At 51.5% G+C, this 27,530-nt stretch overlaps 1 long non-coding RNA gene across 2 annotated transcripts in view; it reads right to left on the bottom strand.

The window, feature by feature from the left end:
- The window catches only part of LOC126958451 (uncharacterized), a 169,838-nt gene that overhangs the window by 18,676 nt on the left and 123,632 nt on the right, over window positions 1-27,530 (bottom strand). For both annotated transcript variants that reach the window (XR_007727189.1, XR_007727188.1), the window contains one exon: window positions 1-18,283. This exon is cut by the window's left edge and continues 16,964 nt beyond it. This is a non-coding gene — a long non-coding RNA (uncharacterized LOC126958451). The remainder of the gene's footprint in view (window positions 18,284-27,530) is intronic.

Below are 27,530 nucleotides of genomic sequence, written 5' to 3' on the forward strand. Positions count from 1 at the left end.
CTTAAGCGCAGCAAATGTTCTCGGCACCCCTGCTGACCCCCACTGCATGTGGCATTGTGTTTCGAAAGCATCGTGAGAATGGCTTAGCTGCCAAGCATCAACACTGTCACTAGCCCCCACTGTAAACACCGTGTGTGCTCTGGGCTTCATAGTCCGTTCCATACCCGACAAAGGACTTGACTTCCATGTCTTGACATTGTTCCAAAAACCCACGGAGAGATTTTAGTCATAAGACCACCACCCCCCAGTGATAGTTTCACAGCACACAAGGGTCCTGGCTACCACCTATGAAGTGCTGACCACCGGGCTCTGCTCTGAGCCGTGTACAAGTCTTAACTCATTCAGCCCCAGCAGCCCACGAAGTAGACGCCGATGTGATTCCCATTAGACATGTGAGACCACGGGCACAGCACGATGAGATCCTTGCCCAAAGTTGGACGGTTAGTAAATGTCAGAGGTGGGATCCAAACACAGGAAATCGAGCTCCAGAGTCTGCGCTCTTGATACTGAAAAAGTGGATGACCCTGTACGATTCGACATGAGCAAAACGAACAGGACAGGGATAACCACTCTCCAAGTACCAAAGGTTAGCACGGAAAAGAAAGCCACTGCCTTGGGTGGACTTGGTATGTCTTCAAGGCGCGGTCCTGGGGATGAATTAGATGCTGAGGGTTAGTGGACCAGGTCACATACCCCAAGCAGAACATGCACACTCACGTACCGAGTAACAGCAGGGACCACAAAGCCACTGCCCCGCACCAGCGCCACCCCAGCCATCAGCCCAGGCTGGTGACTGCCCGCTCAGGAAGCAGGGACCCAGACCACACACGTCGTGCATGCTTTTGGCCCCGCCCACACTGCACCAGGAGAGGGGATGTCCCAGAGGCCACTGCCTTCCCTAAAGTCATCCATGTGCCCGTGAAGTCCTCTCTGTGAAGTGGGGACCCGTGAGCAATTTGCCACACACAAAACGGATACACACGGTCATGCACACACATACCGCATCCCTTGCTGAGTGTGGACTGGGTCCAAGACAAGGTTTGATACTCACAGAGAGCTTGCCCTTGTATATTCCATGTCAATAAACCGAATATACAAAGGGCAACCTCGCTTTAAGTACCAAACAATAGAACTGGGCAGGTTCCTCACTATCATTCACAGGGCCGGCCTCGTCTCCCGGGGTTCATCCTGGGGGAGGAGGGGGTGGGAGACGCGGGATCAGCAGACCAGGTGGCAAACACCACCTGCCAGCCGTGTGCCCATAGGTCAGCTCTCCATCCCAAAGAAACCGGGAAGGGGCAGACGCCAGCACCCCTTCACCGGAATCAGCCTCATTTCCAGGCATCACTCCAGATTAGGACTTGTTCCTGAAAAGGAGATCCACCCCACAGGCCTTCCTGGGCACACACAGGGCTCAGCTTCTCCCTTTCTACAGGACCTCCCTGGGCTGGGACCACCATCTCCTTCCCAGTGTGGGCACCTCTCCAGGAAGTCTTCCTAAGGATGCACTCAGCACCGAGGTCCCAGGCACTGGATGAATTTACACCTTAGACAAAGCAAAGGCCCTGTGGTCACCATTCCTTCATCCATCTCACAGAGCCGTTAACACCAGTGTCATTCTCCATGCCAGCCCTTGCCCCATCCCTGCCAGAGGCTGGCATCGTGTCCATGAAGCCGGGCTAAGAAAGAGCTCATGGTCAACAGTAGTCAAACCCCCATGCCCCCGAGTAACTTAGGAAGCAGACCCACAGCCCATTCCCCACAGTGCCTCTCCCTCAAGGAGAGAGGAGCAGGAGCTGCCGGTCTAGGTGGCAGGTTGTGTGACTCATTACCCAGGCTGGCGCTCACCTCTCTTCACCAGGACGTTCACTTTCCTTGGGCTGAGGATGCGGCGAATGCCCTTCCTGAAGCTGGCTTCGGGTCCACATGACCCCCATGGCAGTTGGAGTGTAAAAAGCTGGCAGTCACACAGCCCAAGGAGTGTCTCCACAAACACAGAACCAGAGTCCCATTCTTAGGCCGCCATCCTAGGTGTGAGCAGAAAGCCAGCAGTCAGAGGCGGGGCACAGACATGGAAGCAGAAGCAGGCGCCCTCTGACGTCCCACATTCACGCACCTGGTGCGGGGCTGACGGCTCCCACGGCTCATCCCCAGAGCTGCCTTCATGGGCAATCACAAACGACAAATAGAAACAAACCACTCTTGCAGATTCAGCCTGGGGACTGCAAGCTGGATCATGAACACCCAAGCATCCAAAAACAAAAAACAAAAAACGCTGATGAGCACACCTCAGACCCTTCCCCAAGGTCAATTCCACCTCTAGGAAGCCCTCCTGGGCTGGCCTACCAGGCTGGAAACCAGCACAGACAGAGCCAGTGCTCCGTGCTCCAGCATCCCTCCTGTCTGTGTTCCCCTTGAAATGATGCAACATCCAGGTCTCCCTTATAAGGCTGATGCTGGGAACAGGAAGCCTTCTGGGTATGACTTGGTACCAAAAAGAGTCAGATCGATGTGTGATTTATCCTTAAAAAAGCAAACCACCATTAAACTCGGTGCACACAAAAAGGACCCTCCTCTTCTGCTGCCTCCAGGGAGTCCACAGGAAGAACCAGCACAGAGGGCAAAGGCAGAACCCAAGGGCCAGGATCACAGCCAAGCTCACGTTCCCAGACAGGAAAGCCAGGCCGTACCTGAGACGGGTTGACATCCGCGGCTTTGTCCCGGAGACAGCAGGGTCTGAGCGCCTTCCCCGACAGAGTTTGATACGCAAATAAGAGTCTCCCCCTGTATATTCACCATTAATCAAGTGAACATACAAAGGGTATCCTCTCTTCAAGTACCAAAGAGCGGCTCGAAGAGCAGGTGAGGACCACGCCGGGTCTTCGCTGGAGCGGACGTCTCCTCCTGTGAGGCCTGAGACCAAGTGGGAGGGGCCAGGTGACAAGCCCCATCTGGCTGACCCTGGAGCTGGGCCTGCACCTTGCAGGTGGTGGCATGGCCCTGAAAGGTGGCACATCCAGGACTCCCTGCAGTGAGATTGGCTTCTAAACAACAGAACAGGTGGGCATGACTATCAATGTACTCAGCATGCATGGGTGAACCTGCTTCAAACACCCACAAGCTACATGGACGATGGAACCATCACCTTTCTCCAAAGGGGCATGGGGTGTGAGGCCTCAGCCCTGGAAGACATGGACTCATCAGAGAAGAGGGCATCTGCAGGCATTCTCAGAGCTGGAGAGTGCTGAGACACTGTCCCTCCTCTGAGGCTGGCTGTCCTAGAGATGACCAGATCCAAGAATGTGTCACCTGCACCTGCCTCAAAACAAACAAAAAGAGGGCCCCAGCATCAGACACTGGGGACAAAGGAGTCCTGAAGACCAGACACACCTGCCCAAGGCACACTCAGGTGCAATCCACTGGACAATGTGCTCCGAGGACTGGCCATTGGAGTCCAGCAACAGTCCCAGAGGGCACAGGCAGGCTCAGGGAGCTCCACCAGTCACTTGCCTTAGAACAGCCTGACATCCATGTCCTTCCCTCAAGGCTGACACTCTCTCAAGGACGAAGCCCACCAGGGAGTAGCAGGTTAGGGGAGTAGCAGGTGAGCAGCAGCATCGGCTCCGTGCTCCACCCTCCACCACCCATTCATGTGTCCAGAGAGGTGCGAGGTTAGTGCCGGAAGCAGGAAGCCTTCTGGGTATGACTTGGTATGGAGAAGAGGCAGATCCGTGTGATTTATCCTTAAAAAAGCAAACCACCATTAAACTCGGTGCACACAAAAAGGACCCTCCTCTCCCGCTGCCTCCAGGGAGTCCACAGGAAGAACCAGCACAGAGGGCAAAGGCAGAACCCAAGGGCCAAGATCACAGCCAAGCTCACGTTCCCAGACAGGGAAGCCAGGCCGTACCTGAGACGGGCTGACATCCACGGCTTTGTCCTGGAGACAGCAGGGTCTGAGCGCCTTCCCCGACAGAGTTTGATACGCAAATAAGAGTCTCCCCCTGTATATTCACCATTAATCAAGTGAACATACAAAGGGTATCCTCTCTTCAAGTACCAAAGAGCGGCTCGAAGAGCAGGTGAGGATCACGCCGAGTCTTCGCTGGAGTGGACATCTCCTCCTGTGAGGCCTGAGACCAAGTGGGAGGGGCCAGGTGACAAGCCTCATCTGGCTGTCCCTGGAGCTGGGCCTGCCATGCAGTTGACTTTACTTCCCAGCATCTCTTCAAGACAGGATTGGTTACCAAAAGACAGGCAATCCTGTACCATTTGAAATAATGTAAATGTAAAACGACTGAAATCCCTTTAGGGCCTGCAAAAATACCCTGGGAGAAGAACCTCTGCCTCTGCCCAAAGCCACTGCCTCCAGGAAGCCCTCCTGGTGAACACTGGCTAAGGGAGGTTAGAAGATGCAGTAACATGCATCATTAAAGAAAAAAGAGAAACAGAAATCCAGCACATTCCATTTGCAAATCACAAAGCAGCACTATGACAAGTGTCCCTTCTCCTGAATTTGGCATTGTACTCAGAAAGCCATCTGAGCAGTTAGTTGTTACTCAAAAGTATTCATCTAGTTGTTACTCAAAAGTATTGGCAAGATTCATCAAAGGAAAATGAGATTCTCATGGGCCAACTCTCTCTGAATAAACAGATACTAACATCAGGAATCCAAGGGTCTTCCCATTGGCAAGAATCCCCAAAGGACGCCTATGGACTAAGAGAGTAGTGGGGCTTAGAGGTCCCAGTAGCAAGTGCCGTAGCCACACTGGGTGCTCTGGAGCCTCCTTCCTGTGGAGTAGCCTTCCCTCAAGTGGACAGTGAGGTCCAAAAGTCACTCTAAGGATGGGCTAGGTATGGAGAGTGGGTGGACCAGATGACCCACGTCTACATTAGACATTGACTTTGCTGACAGTCATTCTTTCATGTATCGGGGAGATGCATTGACCAGAAGACCTCTTCTCAGAGGCTGGCATCATGCTGGGCAGACCTGCCGGAGTAGCAGCCCACGGATGCCTTGTGATGAGCAGGGCCCATCCAGGGAGGCCCTTTGTTCTTTCTTTTTTTTTTTTTTAAACTTATTTTTTTGAGACAGGGGTCTCTTTCAGCCAGACTGAAGTGCAGTGGCACGATCTTGGCTCACTGCAATCTCCCAACTCCCAGGCTCAAGTGATCCTCCAGCCTCAGCCTCCTAAGTATTGGGACCACAGGCACACACCATGACGCCCAGCTAATTTTTGTATTTTTTGTAGAGACGGGTTTTTGCCCAGTTGCCCAAGCTAGTTTTGAACTCCTGGGCTTAAGCCATCCACCGTCTCAGCCTCCCAAAGGGCTGGGATTACAAGCGTGAACCACCATGCCCGGCCAAGGGAGGCCCCTTTTTTCTAAGCAGAACAGGTGCTCTGAAAAGAAAACCTTATATCATCTCCAAAGCCAGCATCTCTTCCAGAATGTTCTCGGAAGGACGCATGAGATGAAGAGGGTCAGAGAACCAGGTCACAAACAGCAAGACAGAGGCACGTGCCTTGTGGTCAACCATCCACACCCCAGGGCTATCCTGGCCATCTGACAGATTGCTGGAGTCAGTCTTGTTCCCAAGAAGGCTTCCGAGGCAGGATTTGCTCCCTAGAGAGTCTGCCTTTGTATAATCATTGCAAGTAAACCAAAAGCAGGGAGGATTACCTCTCTTCAAGCAGCAAATGATGGCAGTGACAGAAGGCCATTTTCACTGTGACTAAGTTGCCACCAGCTCCAGGAGCAAGCCTGAGAGACACAGATGGGATCTGCATGGTGAGGGCAGCACACCGAGGTGTGAAGTGCAGGCCTGCGGGTGAATCGTAAGTCTATTCCTTCCATAGCCCCTGGCAGCCCACTCAGGTATTCTCTAAGGTACAACTAGTCACAGAAAAAGAGGTTCATTCCAGAAAATGCATAGCAATCATGGTAAACACACAGAGAACAAACTTCGTTCAAGGTCAATGAGGCAATACTGAGAACATAGCCTTGTAACAACACATTATGCACGCGCCCGGGGCAGTGAGCAAACAGCAGAGAAGCTGACGGCGTATTTCACACAAAGTACAATTCTGTATCTGTCCGTCCTGTACCCGAGAGGGGTACAGATGGCATCCCTTCTTCCATGGCGACTTCACGTCCTCCGAGGTTTTCAAAGCAGCATTTGATACTGAAAACGTGGATTTTCCTCTATGATTAATCATAAATAATGTACTCATAGAAGGAGAATCTACCTTTTAAATACCAAAGAAGGATTCCATCCAGGAAAACGCGCACCTGTGCTTGAGTCATCAGAAAAGAAAGTCACATGAGGCAGACGAGCTTCCACAGAAAAACTGGCACAAGACCCACAATTTAATCTTCACCAAGTTGGCATCTCAAGATGGTTCTCAGGCGCACCCCATACATTCAGATACGACGCGCGGCCCACCATCTTTGCACCTAATCAGGCCCTACGGTCTCTTCCGGAAGCATTTCCAAAGCAGCATTTGATACTGAAAACATGGATTTTCCTCTATGATTAACCAGGAATCACGTAAACATAGAAGGAATATCCACGTTTTAAATACCAAAGAAGGACTGGGCTCTGGAAAGGACAAATCTGAACGCAGTTCATGGAAAATGGAAGCAAGACAGCAAAGCAACCGTTTTCAGTCCCATGGCGTAGCCGTGACAACACACCACAGCCTGTGTGCCAAGCTGGCTCCTCAGCGAAAGGGGGCTTCTAAAGGTGATGGTCAGCAGACATATGGCACGAACTCAGCACATGTTCTGCGGCCCACCATCTTTCCACTTACCCTGGAGGGCTCAGCCCCACCTCACGTCCCAGCTGGTGGCTTCCGTCCAGCCATCATCCCAAGGCAGCATTTGATACTGAAAACGTGGATTTTCCTCTATGATTAACCATCAAACACGTAACCATAGAAGGAAAATCTACCTTTTAAATACCAAAGAAGGTTTCATCCCGGAAAGCACGAACCTAAGTACAATCCATCAAACACAAAAGTAGCATAACACAGAGGAGAGCATTCGGCCTCATGGAGAAACTGACGACAGAGCCCAGACGCTTGGCTGAGCGGGCAGCTCGCGAGAGGGGTCTTCTCGAGATGGGCAGGTGGTCCACAGACATATGGCACGAATTCAGCACATGTTCTGGGGTCCACCGACTTTCCACTTACCCTGGATTGGGGGGGGGACTTTATTGTCTCTTCCCTGACGGTGGTTTCAGTCCAGGAATGTTTCCAAGCAGCATTTGATACTGAAAACGTGGAATTTCCTCTATGTTTAACCATAAATAACATAAACATAGAAGGAATATCCACCTTTTAAATACCAAAGAAGGATTGAGTCCTGGAAAGCATGAACCTAAGCACAATCTATCAAGATTAAAGACAGCACAGGACAGGTGCAGTCGGCAGGGGCCTCCCGGGCTAGCAGCAGTGACGTGCGCCCTGCGGAGGACACATGTCCCAGGACAGACCTTGCTAACAAGAGCTTAGGTTCTGGGATTCACCTTCCATCACTCTCTGCATGGGGCCAGGGGCTAACCTTCCTCTCAGAAATGTTCAGAAATATTTTAAAAGCGGCCTTAGATACTGACAATGTGGATTTTCCTCTATGATTAACCATAAATCCTGTAAGCATAGAAGGAACATCCACCTTTTAGATGCGAAAAGTTGGAACAGCCCTGGAGAACACAAACCCAAACATGACTCATCAAAGAGAGAAGGTAATGGAAGCAGGTGAGTGCTTTGAGTCCCACATGGGAAGCGCAGGGCCCACCCCCGCCTCTTCACATCCAGAGATGGAACTCCTACGTAGGCACGCGTAGGTTTGGGGTCTGCCCTGCTGTCACTCGTCTGGGTGGCAGTAACCCTAAGGTCTCTTCCCTAATGGAGATTTCACGGTCAAGAGCGTTTCCAAAGTAGCATTTAATTCTGAAAAAAAATAAAACAAAAAAAAGTGAATGTTCATCAAAAATTTGCCATAAGTAAAGCAGGCAAAGTAGGGATTCCATGCTTTAAACTCCAAAAATATAAAAAACAAAAAGAAAATAAGCCTGTCAGGTTCCTAAAGTCAGCATTGCCTCCATGAAGCCCTCCCAAGGCACCTAATGACCAACGTCACGTAACTGTGGGCTGGAGCGTCCTTCACATACCTTGGAGGGAGAAGGATACCCAATAATCTTCCAGAAAGTGAAGCTTGTGTCCAGAAAGTTTCCATCTGCAGGACTGGTCACGTCAGTGTGACAGACTGAGGAATAGGCAAACAGGTCAAAAACAATGTCTCTTTAAATATAACCGAGAGGTAGCAAAACATGATGCTCACCAGCCCCTACCACCACCACCCTCTACAAACAATGATTGCAGCTTCCAGAAAAATCATTTTTGGGGTGGACTGGATGCAGAGACTTACTAAAATAGCGACAACACATGCCTCCCAGAGTTAAAAATAAAGGACCAATAATCCCAGACTCAAACCGTATCTCGCAAAGGTGTCATCACTCCAGGAAGTGCCCCTAAAATGGCTTCAGTACTGAGGACCGGGTCACATTCTCCACAGGCAAAGCGTATGCTCCATGTCCAACCCTCCATTCACATTCCACACACGGACAACCTACACCCATCTCACTTCTCTAAAGCTGGAATTGGTTCAAAACAGTCTTGTACTTAAAAACCACTACCTCTCACACATGCAGAGTTAGGCGTTCCTCCTACTGGCAAATGGATTAGAGAGCGGACCAGATAATACCCGTTGTCTGCAATTCGCCAGCCCCTCCCCTACAGCCACAGCTTGTTGAGGAAGCAAGTCTGATTCTCCGAAGCCTCAAAGCACAATTTGGCATAAATAAAGCAAATCTACATGGACAAGCATTCTGCCCGTACCAGCCAGAGCAAGGCCACTTTCCCCAGGTCACGGCTGCCTCCATGAGGCCCTGTTGAGGACCAATGGGACATGGCTGGTTAGGGAATCAAACGGTCTGAGTCATAAACATGTATTCTCTGTGGCCAGACATCATTCATGTCCCCAGGAGTGGGTCTTGGCAGGATGGTCCTGAAGGAGGGGGACATGGAATTGAGGAACAGCTGCTGGCTGGGCTTGGGGGTCTTATTTTGGTAACTGAAACACCGGCAGCCTGGAAGAGCTGGGATAGGTGTAGTAATCAGCCAAGGAACTCTTCTTCCTGTGTGTTGGGACAAAGGTCAGCCCACAGGCTGTCCCTTCCGAGGGGCTGGCATCCCTCCCTGAGGGGCCTGGCTAGGGTACCCAGGCTAGTGAACTAACACATCCGTGTCCGCCCCGGCCCTCAGCTCTAGGTGCAGCTGACTCCCCAGGCCCTGCTGGGGGATCTGGCTGCAGCAACCCTGCTCAGGACAGGACTTGTCCTTAATTGGATATGCCCCTAATTGGTTTCTTCCGCTTTTTTCACCTGCCCCCTTCCCACTTCCTCCTGGAATGGGCTTCCCTGATGGTACTTCCTCCGTGATTAACCATAAATCCTGTAAGCATAGAAGGAACATTCACCTTTTAGATGCAAAAAGTTGCTGGCCGGACGCGGTGGCTGACGCCTATAATCCCAGAACTTTGGGAAGCCGAGGTGGACGGATCACCTGAGGTCAGGAGTTCAAAACCAACCTGGCCAACAAGGTAAAACCCTGTCTCTACTAAAAATATAAAAATTAGCCGGGCACAGTGGTGGGCGCCTGTAATCCCAGCACTTTGGGAGGCCGAGGTGGGCGGATCACGAGGTCAGGAGATCGAGATCATCCTGGCTAAAATGGTGAAACCCCATCTCTAATAAAAATACAAAAAAATTAGCCAGGCGTGGTGGCGGGCGCCTGTAGTCCCAGTTACCCAGGAGGCTGAGGCCGGAGAATGGCATGAACCCGGGAGGCGGAGCTTGCAGTGAGCCGAGATCATGCCACTGCACTCTAGCCTGGGCGACAGTATCAGGCTCCGTCTCAAAAAAAAAAAAAAAAAAAAAAAAATTCAGTGTGTCTCCCATGTAGTCATAAAAATTCCCATCCTCCTCACTTATTTGCCATTTTTTTTCCAGTGTATACCTATGTCTTCCCTATTCTTTAGAGTTTAAGCTTTGGGAATCAAGAGACAAGACAGTGTATATTTTGACATTCTTCTAAAAATCTGAAAACTGTGCTACATATGGTTTTGTTCACATTTCTTGGTCCATTTCTTAATAAGAAATTGGTGGTGTAGGACCTAAATTTTTACATATAGATTTACCTTAGGAAACAGGATTACATGTTCATTCAATAAATTCTCAATTCTCAAAAGAAGAAACAAATGAAGGAAAATACTTGCCATCTGTTCCACCATCTGCATACATACCCTCAGTGAGGGGCTGACAGACACCCACACCATGTTCCTGAACTTGACCCCATGTACAGCACGTCCTTCAAGGAGGCGTTCAGTGCTTTAGGAGGTCCACTGTGGGGTATCTGCCACACAGAGTGAATACATCACCAACAACCTCCCTCCAACCATTCCTGGACAGCTTCTGGGGTCCCGTCTCTCTTCCAGAGCCCAGGGGGTCTTTCTGCAAAGGAAACAGACGGCAAGCGTTAACACACACGGACACGCACCGTCAGAGACGCAATGCTTCCTCAAGGTCTCCCTCCGACGTACCTGAGGTGGTGGAGGCAACAGTGGCCCTCTCCTGACATAAGCAGCAGAGAGCAGAAGCCCTCCTCGATGAGAGACGAGGCTCTGGTCGGAAGAGAACTGTCCACGCCACGTCATCCAACAACTATGCTTCCCCTTCCACAGGGGACTCAGAACCAGTGTCCCCTCCAGAGGTCCTCAGGCTGAGGGTCCACGGGCCAAGTGGCACATGTCACATACAGACTGTGTGGCCTGCCTTCTGCTCCCACAGCTGCACCTTCCCTGAAGTGGGCGCCCCATCATGTAGAAGGGTGGCGCTCAAATGAGTAAAACGGGTTGACTGTGCAGGCCACAGCTTGGATAGCCTTTCTTGATGGAATTTCCCGACATGAAGACTGGTGCTGCCTCTCCAACATGTTTCTGCCACCAGGAAGTTCTCTGGAGGGAGGCCAGAGCCCAGGGGATGGGTGGAGCAGCTGCCCACTGTCCAGAGGGCACCTGCTGAGGCCAGCATGGTCCCAGTGCCACCAACGGACTGCCGTTAGCATCTCCTCCCAGAAGTGGGTTCTGGGCTTTCCTGATGGCACATGATTCTCAAATAGAAGTGCACCATAGTTTTCACCATAAATAAAGGGAAGAAACACAGAGAACCTCTCCTCCAGTACCAAAGTGTAACCCAGAGAGCAGTCCCACAGCCTCTAGTTCTGGCTGGCAGAGCTCCGGGAAGCCCTCCTAGGGGACAGGGATGCTGAGGTTCAGAGGACCAGGTGGCCATGGTGCTGGCACACATGCCCTCTGGGCAACACGTTCATCACTCACCCCAGAGAACTGCTGATGCCACCAAAGCTCCCAGCTCAAACAGCCTTTCCCTTCAAGTGGGATTTGATACTGCAAAAAGACTGGCCAGAAATGATTTGTCACAGATAAAATGAACACACTGGGGAAACTTCTCTTCCAGGGCCCAAGGACGGACTGGATGTGGGGACTGGACACCCGGATAGCAGTGTCTTCAGGAAGGCATGTGTTCTGCCATCAGCCATTGTTCACTGCTCCCAGCTTGGGGCAGACACCAACGTCAGACACCAACGTCTCTCTGCTGTTGGCGATCAAGGAGCACATCTCTCAGAGGCAGGACTGGCACCTAGAAAGAATGGGGTGGGGCTCGGGCGCAGTGGATTGTGCCTGTAATCCCAGCACTTTGGGAGGCCGAGGCGGGCGTGGATCACGAGGTCAGGAGTTCAAGATCAGTCTGGCCAACATAGTGAAACCCCGTCTCTACTAAAAATACAAAACATTAGCCGGGCCTAGTGGCGGGCGCCTGGAATCCCAGCTACTTGGAAGGCTGAGGCAGGAGAATCGCTTGAACCTGGGAGGCAGAGGTTGCAGTGAGCCGAGATCGAGCCATTGCACTCCAGCCCAGGTGACAGTGTGAGACTCCGTGTCAAAAAAAAAAAAAAGAAAAGAAAAGAAAAGAAAGAGTGGGGCTAGGAGGATTAGGCTCCGGTGAATCCTCACTCTGGGAAATCCTGTCCCCCCGAACCACAGGGACGACTTCTGCCACAATTGCTACCCCCAATCAATTCTTCTGTGGAGGTGCGGGTGGCAGTCCACCAGGTGGCACGTCCTCATGTCCCCTTCAGCCATCCCCTCGCACCTCTGCACAGAGCGGATGGGGGCGGGGGTCTTCATTGCTTATTTGTTTTTGTGGTTGTGGCAGCTGCTTCCTTTTTTATTTTGTTTTTGGCTGCTATAATCTGAACTCTTCTCAAATGTTGGGGAACGCTTCTCAGTGGAGCCTGGGAGTGCGTCTCCCCGGCCTCCCTTGCAGCAGGGAGCTGGCATGTGGCTGAGGCCTCGCCAACTGTGCCTGTTCCGAGAGGTGGGCGTGGACTGAGGACTGAGCATGGTCCCTGAGCCCACCAACACGCAGAGTGACCGAGGGGCTGCCAGGACAAATCCTCCATGTACATACCAAGAGAGGTAGTGACACCAGGTCCCATGCTCAGGGTCCCATCAGGGATGGAGGCTCTTCAAGGAGAGATTTGATACCGAAAAAGAAGTGCACCATGTTTGTTTCGTCACATATAAAGCGAAAATAACATGGGCAACTTCTTTTCAGGTACCAGAGATGAGCACGTCCTCCCCACCAGCGGCACACCTGGGCGTGAAGGGACACGAAGGGTCAGGGCGTGGGGGCAGGGCTGGGCAGACACTACCAATCAAACTTATGCTCAATTAAGCCTAAAAGCATCAGGCGTTGGCTAACCCAAGGCAGGCGGGGGGCATGCTGCGAAGGGCTGGGCTGACACTGAGCAGAGGCGGACAGTCATCACAGATCACAGATAAAGCAAACCGATCCTAGACTCCCTCTACTTCGGGATCCCAGGAAGTCTTCATGGGCAGAATTCAATAATCAGGGCAGACGGCTTTTGGAATGTTTACTATCAAACCCACAAATGGAGAAAATGGGATGTTCCTGGACCCAAAAATGGAATCTCCTCCATGAGTCCGTGGTTCCAAGAAGTTCTCCTCTTCAGAGATGGGAAGACAAAGATATCGAATTAGGAGAAACAAACCACTAAGGCAGCCCCGGCTCTCGGTGGACCCATCTATCTGTGCACCTTGCATGGTCCTGACCACCATGCCTCCTCCCTAAGGTGCTCTGGGTTCCCTGGAGGCATGGCTTGCTTCTAAAACACTTGACAGTTTGGTGTGAGTTGTGACAAATACAACCAACCCACAGAAAGCCAAAGGACAGCAGGGGCCAGGAAAGGACAACAGCTTCCCCAAATCCGCATCACTTGAAGGGCAGCCTCCCAGGGAGAGGTGGATTCCAGGGAGAGTGAATCAGGGCAGAAGTTCTGGGGCCCACCACCCTTCAGGCCTTCCAGAGAGGACCCAGTGATCCATTGCTGGACACAAAACACGGTAATCGTGCATCATTTGTCAACCATAAATTAAATCACTAAGACAAAGCTTTGAAAGCATAAGTCCATAAGAAAAGTCACCTTTCACAAAGACCCTGCCTTAAATAGGACGCTGAAGATAGATAGGCAAACCGTGAGAAACACATAATCAAAAAAATGCAGGCTTTCCCAGTCACACTGGAAAACACACTGTGGTATCATCTGTTTGTATTGCAAGTAAGATAAAATCTAACTCAAACTGGCTTAAACAAGTAAGGGATGTATAGACTTATATAACTAAAAAGTACAGAGACAGAGCAAGCTTCAGGCAGGGTTTGATCTAGGGGCTCAAATGATATCACCCAGGCTCTTCTCTAGGTCTCCAAGATGCCTTTCATGGTACAGACTCCCTCTTCTGTGTCTGTGCGGCACCAAGCCCTCTCCTCTTAGTCCTTAAATGGCTGTAGGACCTTCGAAGCTCACATCAAAGTTCACTGTCTGTTACCAGCTGAATGGAATAGACAGTGTCTACTCTGGCAGCTATCATAGAAAAGGGAGAAACAGTTTCTTTCCCAGAAGCCACAGCAAACATCTCCTTGCCTTTCACTGGCTCAGTGGGGTCAGGAGCCTATTCTGGAAGCAATTGCAGTGGCAAAGAAGAAGAGATCAAGAGATTCACTTAAGCCTGGGCTAGTGAAGGAAGTCGGGCAGGGTCAATGCAATCAAAGCACATGGTGGGAAGAGGGGAGCTTTCATTAAAAAAAAACCAGGGGAAATTTAGGAAGGGAGAAAAGACATGGGGTGGGGAGGTCCTGACCAGCATCCACTACAGGGGCCCATGTGCCTTCCCTGAAGTTGGCACCCGAACCAAGACGTCTTCAAGGCAGAATAGGATACTGAAAAAGAAGTGCACCGCGAATGTTTCGTCACAAATAAAGCGAAAAAGACACGGGCAACTTCTCATTAAGTACCGCACGTCAGCACCGTTGACAGCACTGCTTCTCCGCAACTGGTATCACTTCTGTAGGCTTCCTGAGAACACATGGGTCCTGATGCACACCGGGCAATGGGTGACAAAGATATGGCCCTGCATACAACCCACCTCAAGACCTCGGAGACTTCTAACAGGTCTGCCCCCTCTGTACAGGTGGCACTGTGTCCTGGAGGTGCTTGTGGGCAGGATGTGTTCAATTCATCAATAACAAAGTCTCCTCCAGGATCACAGAATGACAATGGCACAGAAACACTGGTTTGGCATCCTAAAAGTCCTCCTGAGGATAGATAAGCAGGGACCAGGAGAGTCACAATAACTCCCCAGATAAGATCGATGAGCTCTACCACCTACCCTTCAGGGGCAAACAGCAAAGTGCCTGCCCTGATGGAGCCCCTCAGCCAAGGACGTCTTCACAGAACGAGTACCACAAGGCATTTTTTAATGTTTGCCTCAAACAGATGGAATGACCAGAGGTCCTGACACAGTGTCACCACCATCGACCAGCTTGAGCCCGAGAAGTGCCCCCATGGTGGATCGGAGCTGCGGGTTAGGGAGGGATGAATGAGCAATGAATAAAGCCCAAGTCCTCAGGTGGGCCACGTGGACATCTCTCCTGGTGGCCAGTCCTCCCCAGTTCATGCATTCACACCTCACCACAACCTCCTCCCGGGTGGAGTGTGCCCTCCTGCCCCTTGCCTTGGGCTCAACCACGTAATTTATTCTGGTCAATGATCTACGCGTGGAAACACAGCAGTTCCCAGCCTTGGCCTTAAGGAGTTTCTGCGTTTCTAGTCACTTTCTTGTGCTTCTGCCGTAGCCGTGGGAATATCCCAAGGGCGGGGTGAGAGCTGTGGGTCTCACCTTCAGACTCCAGAGCAGGCCTTCTCTCCACAAGTCATCCTAGGAATGGGAGGGAGGCTGAGGATGAACGGACCAGGACACACACCCGAAACAGAACGTCTGCTCTCAGACAAGATATCCGCTCCCATACCTCTCCATGGACCTGACGCCAACAGCCCTCCCCGCAGCGCGTGTCACAGCCGGGACACATCTTCCAGAGTCTGACACTGAGAGCATCCAGGGCATCTCGGGCCTTGTAAGGCAGTCAGAGCTGAACCACAGACAGAGGTGAGCAACGACAGCAAAGCCTTCCCCAAGCATGGGCTGAATGCCACCTCGGGAGTGGCTGGATTCTGAGTGGTCTCGACACAGGAAGGGCTCATCTCAATCACGCCGCCAGTTCCTCAGTCCCCCACCCACGACTCACCAGGAGTGTCGCCGACACCAGTGGCACTGCCAGAATCTAGCTTCATGTCCAGGAAGTCCTCCTGTGGAAAAGAGATGGACCATGTAGCATTCATCAGACACATGGCAAGCTTTGTCAGACAGCCTCTCTTCATGTAGCACAGAATAAAGTGGCCATAACAACCACAGCTGTCCCAACACTTGCCCTGTCCTACACACACAAAACCACTCCTCAAACCCTTCCAAGGATAACGACACCCCTGCACCAGGCCCCCCCACACACACCTCCTGCAGTCAGCATGCGGTGTGAGGTGGGCCTTTCCCTGCTGGGGCACTGAAGCTGAGGCCTCCTCGGTCCTGGCATTGTCTGTGCTCAGGCTGTCAGCCCTCCTGGGCGGGATTTGAAACCAAAAGAGAGATTATTCACTGATGATTGCTTATATTGACTTTAAGGAGGTGGGAGGAGGAGCCCCCAAAGGGAAACCCCTCCTGAAATCCTGCAGAGTCCCATGAGCCCCACGTCCTCCCACATCTTCTCCAAAGTTGCCATGTGTACCAAGATGTCATCCCACAGATGGACCGGGCGCTGGTGGATAGTCAAACGGGTGACCTACATCGTAAATGAAGTGCACGTCACCGGTCTACCATCCCCTCAGCTACCCTGGAGAGCAGACGGCACCATCGTCCCTTCAATGACACGGCTGGCGTGTCCAGAAGGCCATCTGAGCAAGACCTCACACTGAAGAGGCACCACCCACTGTGAGTCAATAAATAGGCACACACCACAATGAGTGACCTCCCTCAACCACAGAAGCACAGGCCCTTCTCCAGACTCAGCTGCCCTCCCAGGGGCCTCCGCGGGACCGCTGGGCCTGAGAGCCGCACCCCTGGGACACACGGCAAGCCGTCGGCCTCGCTTGCGCCCACCGAGACAGGAGCCAGCAACGTCCCTCCCTGAAGGCTGCATCAGGAACAGGAAGTGCCTCCAGGGTGGGATTTGATACTAAAGAAGAGGTTTCCCGTGTATGTTTCATCATAAATAAAGAGAAGACAACACGGACAACCTCTCCTTCGAGTATCGACAATTAGCACTGATCAAAAAACAAACAAAAAAAATCAAAACAAAACTGCCGAATCTTCACCAACGTCGGTGTCACCTCCAGGAGGATTCCATGGCTCTGCACCCTTGCCACCTGTCCTTTGACCCCTGTGTAGCCAGCAGAGCACCCAATCTGCATGGACTCAGCAGCCACCTAACCTGAATACGCCAGAGGCAACAGCACACTGCTTGCTGTCACAAGGCCTTGACACTCTCTCTCTCTGCCCTCTCTTTATGAGGGCCCTTTTCGGCTGGAAGGAACGGTGTTTGGGTATCAGCTAGTAGGAAGAGTTGGCAACGGTGGTCATTGGTGCTACCTCATATGTTCTGTCTCTGGTTATAAAAAGCAGGGTTGAGATGGAAAGACCTGGCCTTCTCCAGAACCTGACACCCTCCTTCCCCACAAGTCCCCTCCCCAAATGCCACGGATGAGCTGAGGACCCACAGTCACAACTAAGTGCCATCAAAACAAATGCAGCACCAGCAAAACCTACTTCTGTGCCTTGGCCTTAGAGCTAGCAGGGAGCCACTTCCTTCCCCAGAGGCCGGCATCACCTCCAGGAAGTCCTCCTGGAAAGGATCGGGCACCAAGCATTACTGCCAGACAGGATGCTCAGAACAGGAGAAGCACCCATCTCCGGCCCACTCACCCTGGCCAGGGGCTTGACAACTACTGTCTTATCCCAAAGCCTTCTGAGCTGGTGTGTTTGATACTGAAGAGTGGTCCGCAGAAATGATTTGTATAAAAGAAATAGATAAGCCAAAGGAAACCTCTCCTCAAGCACCCCAAAGAAGAACCATCTGCAGAAACAAAACCCCAAGGATGGGTCAGATGTGCTGGTCAGTGAAGCAGGTGTGTTCCTGGGGGCCCCATGGTGGGCCATCCACTTCCTTCCCCTGGATCGGGGCTGATGACAATGCCCTCCCCTCAAGTTGGCATGACATCAAGGATTTCTCCAGACTTAAAATAAGTCAACTCCACAATTCCTGTTAGAAATAAACAGGTCCCAACTTAGGCCAATTCCAGGGTCCCCGAGGTCTCCTCTTGACCTCAGAATCAGCTTTTCTTCTCTAAGGTGTCATTATACTCAGGACATCCTTTCAGAATAAACTGCAGGCTGGGGACAGGTGTGCAGGACACCTGCGCTATCTGTCCAGGGCATGATTCCCATCAAACTGGCATTCCCCTGCGGTGGGCTTGGCTCATTCAAGCCCATCACTGAGTGTGGCAAGAACCAGGCATCCCCCAGCAGCAGGGTCTGATGCCAAAAGAGCCTGAATGACACACACGATCCATTGGGAGCACGACGAAGGCAACCACAGACGACTCACCTGCATGTTCCATGACACTTCGTGGTGATACTGTCTTCCCCCAGGCTGCCACCACATTGAAAAGTCCTCCTAAGAAGGGATAAGACATTGAGGGTTAGTGCAATTGGTGGCAAAATTCAGAAACATGGAGCACGCTTAGCAGTCACCATTTGCTCATGTCTACTTATTTATGCCCAGAGCACCCCTTCCCTGAAGCTGAGGTCTGGACCAGAAGGCCTCCAAGGTGGGGACTGATACTGGAAAAGAGGTTAACCAGGTGTGTTTCATCCTCAGTAAAGAAACAGAGACCCAGAAAACCTCCCTTCAGGTACCACTGATTCACACTGACAAGAACATCACTGATTCCTTCCCCAAACCTGACATTCAGTCCTGGAAGTCCTGTTAAATCCGGATTGGACACTGGGGTTAGTAGAACAGATGACATCAGTCAAAATAATACAGCACAGGCTTTGTGGTTAACCATAGATTTCTGTCCAGTGAACTGGAGCTGAGAGTAACGCCCTTCCCTGAAGCTGAGGTCTGGACCAGAAGGCCTCCAAGATGGGATTTGATACTGGAAAAGAGGTTAACCAGGTGTGTTTCATCCTCATTAAAGAAACAGAAACCCAGAAAACCTCCCTTCAGGTACCACTGATTAACACTGACAAGGAACACCACTGATTCTTCCCCAAACTTGACATTCAGTCCTGGAAGTCCTGTTAAATATGGAATTGCACACTGAGCGTTAGTTAGTAGATTTGCTGGAGGAAGCCAAGAGTTGGATGCATGCTGCTCGCCAACCACCTGTCCAAGTACCCCAGTGGAGCAGACCCCACGGCATGCCTTGAAATTGACATCACAGCCAGAGGTGGTGATGCCATAGAAAGGCTGGTCACAGGAGCTATCACATTTAGGGTTAACCCCCAGGGCCATGTTTTCTCAGTTACTCAAGAGAGGCACAGATGCCCCAAACCAAGGCTGACTCCACCAAAGGTCCTGCTAAGGACCTAGTGGATACTGAGGTGAGGCGGGCCAGGTGCCCTTGGTTGTAAATAGAAGTGCACACACTCAGGTCAGCTGATCACTCGAGGATTTGAGGATGGTATAGACAGCATGCCCCTCCCCTTGAACTTGGATGCTTCCACATCTGGGAAGCCCTCCAAGGAAAGAGACTGGAGTGAAAATCAGTCCAATTCAGCCACATTTGGTACACGTGACGCGAACGCCTCGCAGATGCTCTCTTCAGAGTCTAGCAGAGTGCAGCCGGCCCCGGTTTATTGTCTCTTTCCCCAAAAGTTGACACCTCTTCCAGGAAGTTCTCCAAGGGGGCATTAGATACTGAGGGGTAGTGGACCAGGTCACAAACGGCACATATAAAGCGTGTGCTCTCTGGTCAACCATCTCACGTATCCAGGCACGTGATGACACCACGCTCCTTGTCCGCAAGTTAACCCTGCCGCCAAGCCAGAGCAGTGTGCTGAGAAGAAGGCTGCCACACGTGAGTTATCGTCACACACAAGACAAACACATCACAAACCCCGCTGGGTTGCACTGAGCGCAGATCTAGTGCCCCCCCCCTCCCCCCGCAGTTGATGTTAGCTCCAGGAAAGCTTGCAAGGCGGGATTAGATACTGCAAAGAGGTCGACCGTGTAATGTGCGCCATAAATAAAGCGAACGCGCCACGGACCACCTCTCTCCAAGTACCAAGCAGCAGCCGTACTGACACCAGGACAGTGGCTCTTCCTCAAAGCTGATATCACCTCCTGGAAGTCTTCCGAGGCGAGATGTGATATTGAGAAGAAGTAGACCATGTGTCCTACGTTATAAATAAAGCGTACACACCATGGTCAACCGCATCTTCAAATACCAGGAAGTGACGGTGACCCCTGGCTCTCTTCCTTTCACCTGCTATCACCTCCAGAAAGCCCTCACAATGTGCATCATGAACTACCAGCCACCGGCAACGTGACAATGACCACAAACTCACATCCAATGCCACTACCACCTCCAGGATGCCCTGTAAGGCTGGGACCGGTGCTGAGTTCTTGGCTGGTGGACCAAATGGCCAATGTAATAAATAAAGGACAGGGTCTGCAGCCAACCACCCGGTGACCTGCACTGCATAGTGGCTACCACGCAGGCCCGGCTCTCAAGTCGGCAAGGCCTCCAGGAAGCCCCAGGGCTGCCTGATGCTGAGAATGAGTGGACCGTGCTACATCTGTCATTCAACAGTGCATACGCTTTTTGCTCTACCATCTCTCCAAGTACCATAGAATGGTGCTGAAGCCAGATCAGTGTGTCTCCCACGAAGGTGACTTTGCCTGTCTCTGGGAAGCCCTCTGTGACTGAATTTGATATTGAGAAGACGTGGACCATATTACATACGACACAGAGATAGCGCATGTTCTATGGTCAACCATCTTTTCAGGTACCTTGGAGAGGGCTGATGTTAGAGCCGGTGTCTCTTTCCTCTCGCTAGCATCACCTCCAGGAAGCCCTCTGAGGCCTGATGCAGTATTGAGAAGAGGCCACCATGCAATGTCTGCCACAGATGCAGTGGACACAGCACAAAGGAACCCCTCAAGAATGGAGATGACGCTGGAACTAGTGCTACGCCTGACACTTGTTACTGCCTACAGAAAGCCCCCCAAGGTGCACGCTGTTATAGGAAGGTGGACCAAGTAACATGCGTTGTAAGTAAAACATATGAAGCATGGCCAACTTCTACTAAGTACCCCGAGGCAGTACTGGTACCAGAACTGGTGCCTCGTCTCCTGAGCTTAACATAACCTCCTTGGAGACTTTCCAGGCTGAAAGGGATACTCGAAAAGAAGTAGACCATGTTACATACGTCATGGGGAAAAGACATGCAGTGTGGCTGAACCCTTTTCAGGTACCGTGAGGTCAGTGAAGAGGCCAGAACCAGTGCTCTGTCCCCGAGGCTGGCAGCTTCTTCAGCAAGTTCTCCAAGCAAGGGTTCTGGACTGGAGATAGGGAAGAAGTGGGCCACGGAGGTACTTCCTCTGTAAACATACACAATGGGTCGATCAGATCTTCATGAGGATCAGGGCTGAGTCCAGAGCTGGGGCATCTTCCCCCGAGATGGCTAGACTTGAGATGGAAAAAAGATAGACTGTACACGCATCAGCAAAGACAAAAATGAGTCAGTGCGTCTTCAAGTACCTGGAGTGGCATCGTCTCCTGGACCCATATCTGCTCCTACATGGGCGTACTGTCCTGAAGTCATCTGAGGAGAGCTTTGAGGATGAGAGGTGGCCTGTTTCACATCCCTCCTTCATGAACATTAGTGGCACCTGCCACCGTTTCTTCAATTACTCCAGAGGGATGTGCCAACATGAGCAGCAGGACACCTTCCTGGAGGTCATCCTTGTCCTGATGAAGCCACTGGAGGCTGTGTTTGGCACTGAGAAGAAGACCACGTCACAAGCATTGACAGAGAAAGCACACATCTAAGAGTCTACCATTCCGCCAAGCACCATGGCATGGCGAGGATGCCGAGACCCGTGGCTCTCCTCTAACTGCAGGCTTTCTTCACGGAGGTTTGGATGGCTGGGCTGGATACCAAGAAGCGGTTTACCGTCCCACATACATATTGAAAATGTATGTGGGACGGTAAACCATTTCTTCAAGTACCGCACGATGGTGGTTGTGGCTGGAAGAAGGCTCAAGTCCACGAAGCTGCCCGAGGGTGCCTCTTCTAGGCTGCATTTGAAGCTGAGAAGAAGCAGGTCACGGAGTCTACTGAATAAGTGTTGCGTAGTCAACCACGTCATTGAACGCCATGGAATGGCACTGATTCCGGAAAGAATCAAGGTCTCCTCCCCAGGGATGGAGCGATTTCCCGAGGCAGAACTTGATTTAAGAGGAGCGAGATTATGCCATTTTGCATCATGCAGAAAAACACATGCCATACAGAAAACCATCTCTTCGGGTATCATGGAGAAGTGGTGGTGGGTCCAATGGTTCCTCCCCGAAGACAGCGTTGTTTCCAGGAGCCTCGGGGATGGATTTGATACTGAGGGTTAGTGGACCGTGTTACATACGTCACAGATAAAGCGTACGCTATACGGTCTACTATCTCTCCAAGTACCACACAGAGACGCCGAGGACAAAGGCTCAGGACACATCCAGAAACCCCTCCAAGGCCTTGAGCTGGGTGGAACCAGAAGGGAGGTTGAGCACAGCACATGCATCATGCCACAAGCACACACAGGCCAGGAGTCTCGTCTTCATGGTCAGGGGTTGACATGGATGCTCGAAGCAGTGGCTCATCCCCAAAACTGGCAACTCCTCCAGGAAGCCCTCCAAGGCTGAAAGTTCCACTGAGAAGAAGTGGATGATGACATGGATTTCATCACTCCATAAATACCGATTAAGTGCCCGCTATGTGCCAGACACACTGTGCTGGGTCTGAAGGAGTGGGTAGGTGGGAGGGAGGACATGCCACATGGCTAACAGAGCTGGTTGGGGGAGTGGGGAGAAAATCAGAAATGCAAAATGGCCCATGTGCAACCAAAGAACATCCGTCTAGTTACACTGACCAGGCCAAGAAACAGTACTGGGCAACTGAAGCCCAGATCTTACCTATTAGTGAGCTCTAGTCTTGGGCATTTAAAAAAAACAAAAAACAAAAAAAACAGTGCTGTAAGGCCATATCTGCCTCAATACCAAAGGCATTTCCAGGAGGTCCTCTTAGGTTGGATGAGCACCATGCCATCTTCATGAACAAAGCAGGAGTTGTTTTGGTCAACCACCTCCCTAAGGACAGAACCACTGTCTCATTCCCAGACTTGGCACTGCCTTCGGAAAACCCTCTGAGACTGAATGTAAGATTGATCAGAGGTGGACATTAGTATAAACAGAAAACTTCAACACAGGAAAGCAACTCTTCAATGCCACACAGCGGAATGCAGGATGAACTGGTGGGTCCCCCTGAAGGTAGTACTGGCTCCACGAAGCCCTCCCAAGCTGGCAGGCTACTGGGAAGTGGCAGCCCATGTCACACAAATCCCTCCTTTTGCATAGGCCACATGGCAAACCATCTCTTCCAGAACCACGGCTGAGGCTGGAACCGGTGTCTTGGACCCAAGTTGCATCACTTCCAGAAAACTCCCCAGAGAGTGTATTTAGTGCCCAGAAGAGCCAGGCCTTGTTGCACAAGTCAGACATCAACCATGAACCACAGAAATGGCCGTGGAGCAGTGCTGAAGCTAAACCCAGTGTTCTCTTCCCTGAAGCTGGCAACACCTCCAGGAAGCCCTCCGAGGATGGATTGGATACTGAGAGTTAGTGGACCATGTTACATAGGTCAAAAATCATAACGCCTACGTTCCATAGTCTACCATCTCTTCAGGAACCACGGAATGGTGCTGACCCCAGAACCAGGGCCTTGCCCCTGAAGTTGGCGTCACTTCCAGAAAGCTTTCTGAGGCCTGACTTGGCATTGGAAGCAGGCACATGGTGAACATAAACAACCCCTCCTCCAATGTGAGGCAGCGGCATTGACGGGGGAAGGGATGCCTCTACCCTAAGTGGTAATTCCTCCAGGAAGGCCATGTCAACTCGGAAAGATTGCGACAAGGCAAAGTGTACACTATTGACCATGCTTTGGCCATCATGTGGTCAACTATCTCTTCATCGAGATAAAGGGCACTGTTTTGTTCTGCATGGCAAACGGGACACTCTAAGGGCACAGTTCCTCATATGAAAGGGGGTCCCTCAACCTCTAGGTAACAACTTCCCAAGCTCACCCAAGTTCTGATGGTCCTCACCATGCTCTAGACCACCTTTGGAGACTCAAACCACAGAGCTGAGTGGGCACTGTGTTCCTCCACCTCCTCATCAACCTCTCCACCTCCTTCAGGAGGTCTTCCTTAATTTTCTCCATCCCCTTTCATGGCACAACTATCCCATGTGAATGGGATGCAAAGCAATGATTGGTTAGCCTCCAGGGAAAGGACAAGGGCAGACCCCTCAGCAGCCCTGCAGGAGGGCACGGTTGTCCTCTAAAGTCCTGAACCCCAGTGTAGACTGGGTCCTGCAACCCAGTTGTTGGAAGTCCTAACTCCTTAGGAAGTCATTCAAGGCACCATCCTCCCCTGCTCCCTCCACACATGAGCTAGTCCAGTCTAACAGATTACCCTCCACACCCCGTGCACTGTCCACATGCCTTTGCTGGCACTACTCCTCCACCCACAGCCAATGTCTGCTTACATCTCTCTCAAGCCCAAGCAAATGGCAGTTCCTCCATAAGCCCCGACTCTGCCTCAGGTGCATGAGCCCCGACCCTGCCTGCACCTGTACTGCAGCCCACTCACATTTTCCATGTGGTCACTCATAGAAATAAATGTATATTTACTGAACATCTGTGAGGTGCTGCAGCTAGACAGTAAATCAGACACAGTCTCTGCCTTCCTGTAGCTTCCAGCATTGTGGGGGAAACCAACATTAAAATAGTGATTGCAGAGAATTGGTTTCAAAATTTGAGGAGGCTAAAGTGTTGTGAAGGAGCTGACAGCATTTAACAAGAGGTTCTCGCCAATCAGGGAAAACTTCTCAGAAGTTTAGATTCGAAGATGAAGGATGAGGGGACTAAGCCAATAAGAGAGAGGACAAGAATGGACACTGTAGGGTAAAAGCAGAGGACCAGATGGAGCATGGACCAGATGCAGCATGGGTCAGATGAACATGGTCAGAGTGGTGAGTGGACTGGATGGAGTATGAACTGGATGGGGTAGTGGTCGAGGTGGGACGTGGATTGGATGGAGCGTGGTCTGTGTAGGGCATGGACTGGATGGAGCATGGACTGGCTGGGGTGTTGACTTGGGGGAGTGTGAACTACATGGGGTGTGGACTGGATGCAGTGCAGTCTGGATGGAGTAGTGGTCTGGCTGGGATATGGACTCGATGGAGTAGTGGACTGGATGGGGTGTGGTCTGGATGGGGTTTGGCCTGGACTGAGCACAGATTGGATGGAGTAGTGGTCTGGATGGGGTGTGGACTGGATGAAGTACGTACTGGATGGAGGAGTGGTCTGGATGCAACGTGGACTGGATGGAGCGTGTACTGGATGGAATAGTGGTCTGGATGGGGTGTGATCTGGATGGGATGGGTACTGGATGGGGTGTGGTCTAAATGGGGTGTGGTCTGGATGTGGTGTGTACTGGATGGGGTGTGGTCTAGATGGGGTGTGATCTGGATGAGGCGTGTACTGGATGGGGCGTGGTCTGGATGGGGTGTGGACTGGATGGGGTGTGGTCTGGATGGGGTGTGGTCCGGATAGGATGTGGTCTGGATGGGGCGTGGTCTGGATGGGGTGTGGTCTGGATAGGGTGTGGTCTGGATAGGGTGTGGTCTGGATGGGGCGTGGTCTGGATGAGTATCCATGTGAATTGAGCCCGGGGAGCCAGAAACATGCCAGAAATGAGTCTGAGGAGCTGGATGGGGCCAGATCATTCAGGACCTTAAAACAAAGGTAAAATTCCAAACTTCTCCTCAGGCTAAGGGGAAGCCACTATTAGCTGATAAAGGACATAGCGAGCTTCCTATTTTTACAAGATTTCTCTGGCTGATATGAAATCTCTGGCTGGTGTTGCTGCGAGTAGGAGCAGGAAGAAAGAGTACAGGACCCCAAAGAGAGGATGGTAGGAGTCATGGAGACAGGAAAGCGGCCATGTTTCCAAATATTTAGGAAGAAGAGCACAAGAGACTTGGCAACAGCCCAGATGTGGACAAGGCATGGTGGGCCATGAGAAAACATCGGATGTCCTTGCAGGTGTCTGGCCCGGGAGCTGGCTGAGAGTGGGACCACTCTCGGGGCTGGGGATCACTAGATGTGGACCAAGTGCTGGTGGGGCACACTTAATTTTAAGTGTGCTGAGGTTGAAGTGCCACCAAGAAATCCTAGTGGAGATTCTGAGTTGGCAGTTGGTGGAGGCCCCTGATGATCTGTACCTAGCTCTCTGGGTGGAGCGGTAGGGTTGGAAGCCACAAAGAAGTGAGATACAGAGAAGCCACCAAGCAGATGGCAGCTAGGTGAGGGGAGCTAAGGTGGATTCTTGAGGTCTGTAAACATAAAGGGACTAGAACACGAGAAGAGCCAAGCGGGGGCTCCAGTGTGGGGGGAGCTCACTCAGGTCCTCCCTTGGTATGGGAACTCCTCTGGGGCAGGAAAGGGCTGTACTGGCCTCAGCTTTGTACCCCTAGCTCCCAGCACAGGCCGTGCATGCCACAGCATGGTGAGGAAGGAAGGAGTGCAAGAGAGAGACGCGAAAAGCATCCATGTCCTCCTGGAGAAAGTGGCCTGGGTCCCCACTAGCCTCTTGGGTATCTAGAGAGGTGAGTGGACCCACCTTCTCACCCAGCCTCCCAACACACCAAACTTGGGCCTGGAAGCTCCTGCTGACCGCAGATGGCTGGCAACCCTTCTCATTCCCCAGACCCCAGTCACTGCTCCACTCCCTCACCCATCCATTCTTGCAAAGGTGCACAGACTCACCCACTCCTGCACACACTCTTCTCCCTGAAGAACCCACTCCTTCACAGAGTCATCCACTCCTCAGCTACGCATCCTCTCACTGGCTCGCCCAGGTACTCTCTTGGATGCTCAACCATTGATGCATTTTCTAGCATTTGCCCTGTGCAGAGGCTGAGGCTGACTCAGTGCTCCTGCCTTCCAGGGGCTCACAGGCTGGATAAGGGAAAAACAGATACTCAACCCACACAATGCTGATCGGTGAATTCAGAAGTGCATGAAGTAGTAGGATTTGAGGTCTACACGATCTATGGTCCCGAAACAGTAAGCAGCCTCACCTACTGCAAGGGGGAGGGCAGACCACAGAGGCAGAGAGAGGCCATTTGTGCCCCCCAAAGCACAAGGCACAGGACCAGGGGGATGGTTAGTAGGGGAGGCAGGGATAAAACTCACCGACACCTTCCTTAGCGTTTGGGAGGGTGTAACAGTGGGAGGAAAGGGAGGAAGCAGATGAATATGAAACTTAATTATTCCACACAGGGCAAAGTCAGAGAACACTATTTCATTTGTTACCATAGAGAAATAATAGATGTAAGCGTAGTTTTTCAGAAACTGAAATGTAAGCACCAACAGACATAGAAACTGGTTATGTACTTTCCAAATCACAGAGAAAATTAAAATTTAAAAAAAAATGTAGTCTCTGTGATATAACAGAAGATAGCAGGGAAGAAAGGATGAAAAAAATAAAACAAGCATTAAGTACAATTTTTGTTTAAAGCGCAAACATGACAATTAAGGGACCAAACGTAAATGGGTTACACGTTCTTTCCAAACAGAATGCT

Source organism: Macaca thibetana, chromosome 7 (assembly GCF_024542745.1).
Source record: "Macaca thibetana thibetana isolate TM-01 chromosome 7, ASM2454274v1, whole genome shotgun sequence".
Lineage (NCBI taxonomy): Eukaryota > Metazoa > Chordata > Mammalia > Primates > Cercopithecidae > Macaca > Macaca thibetana.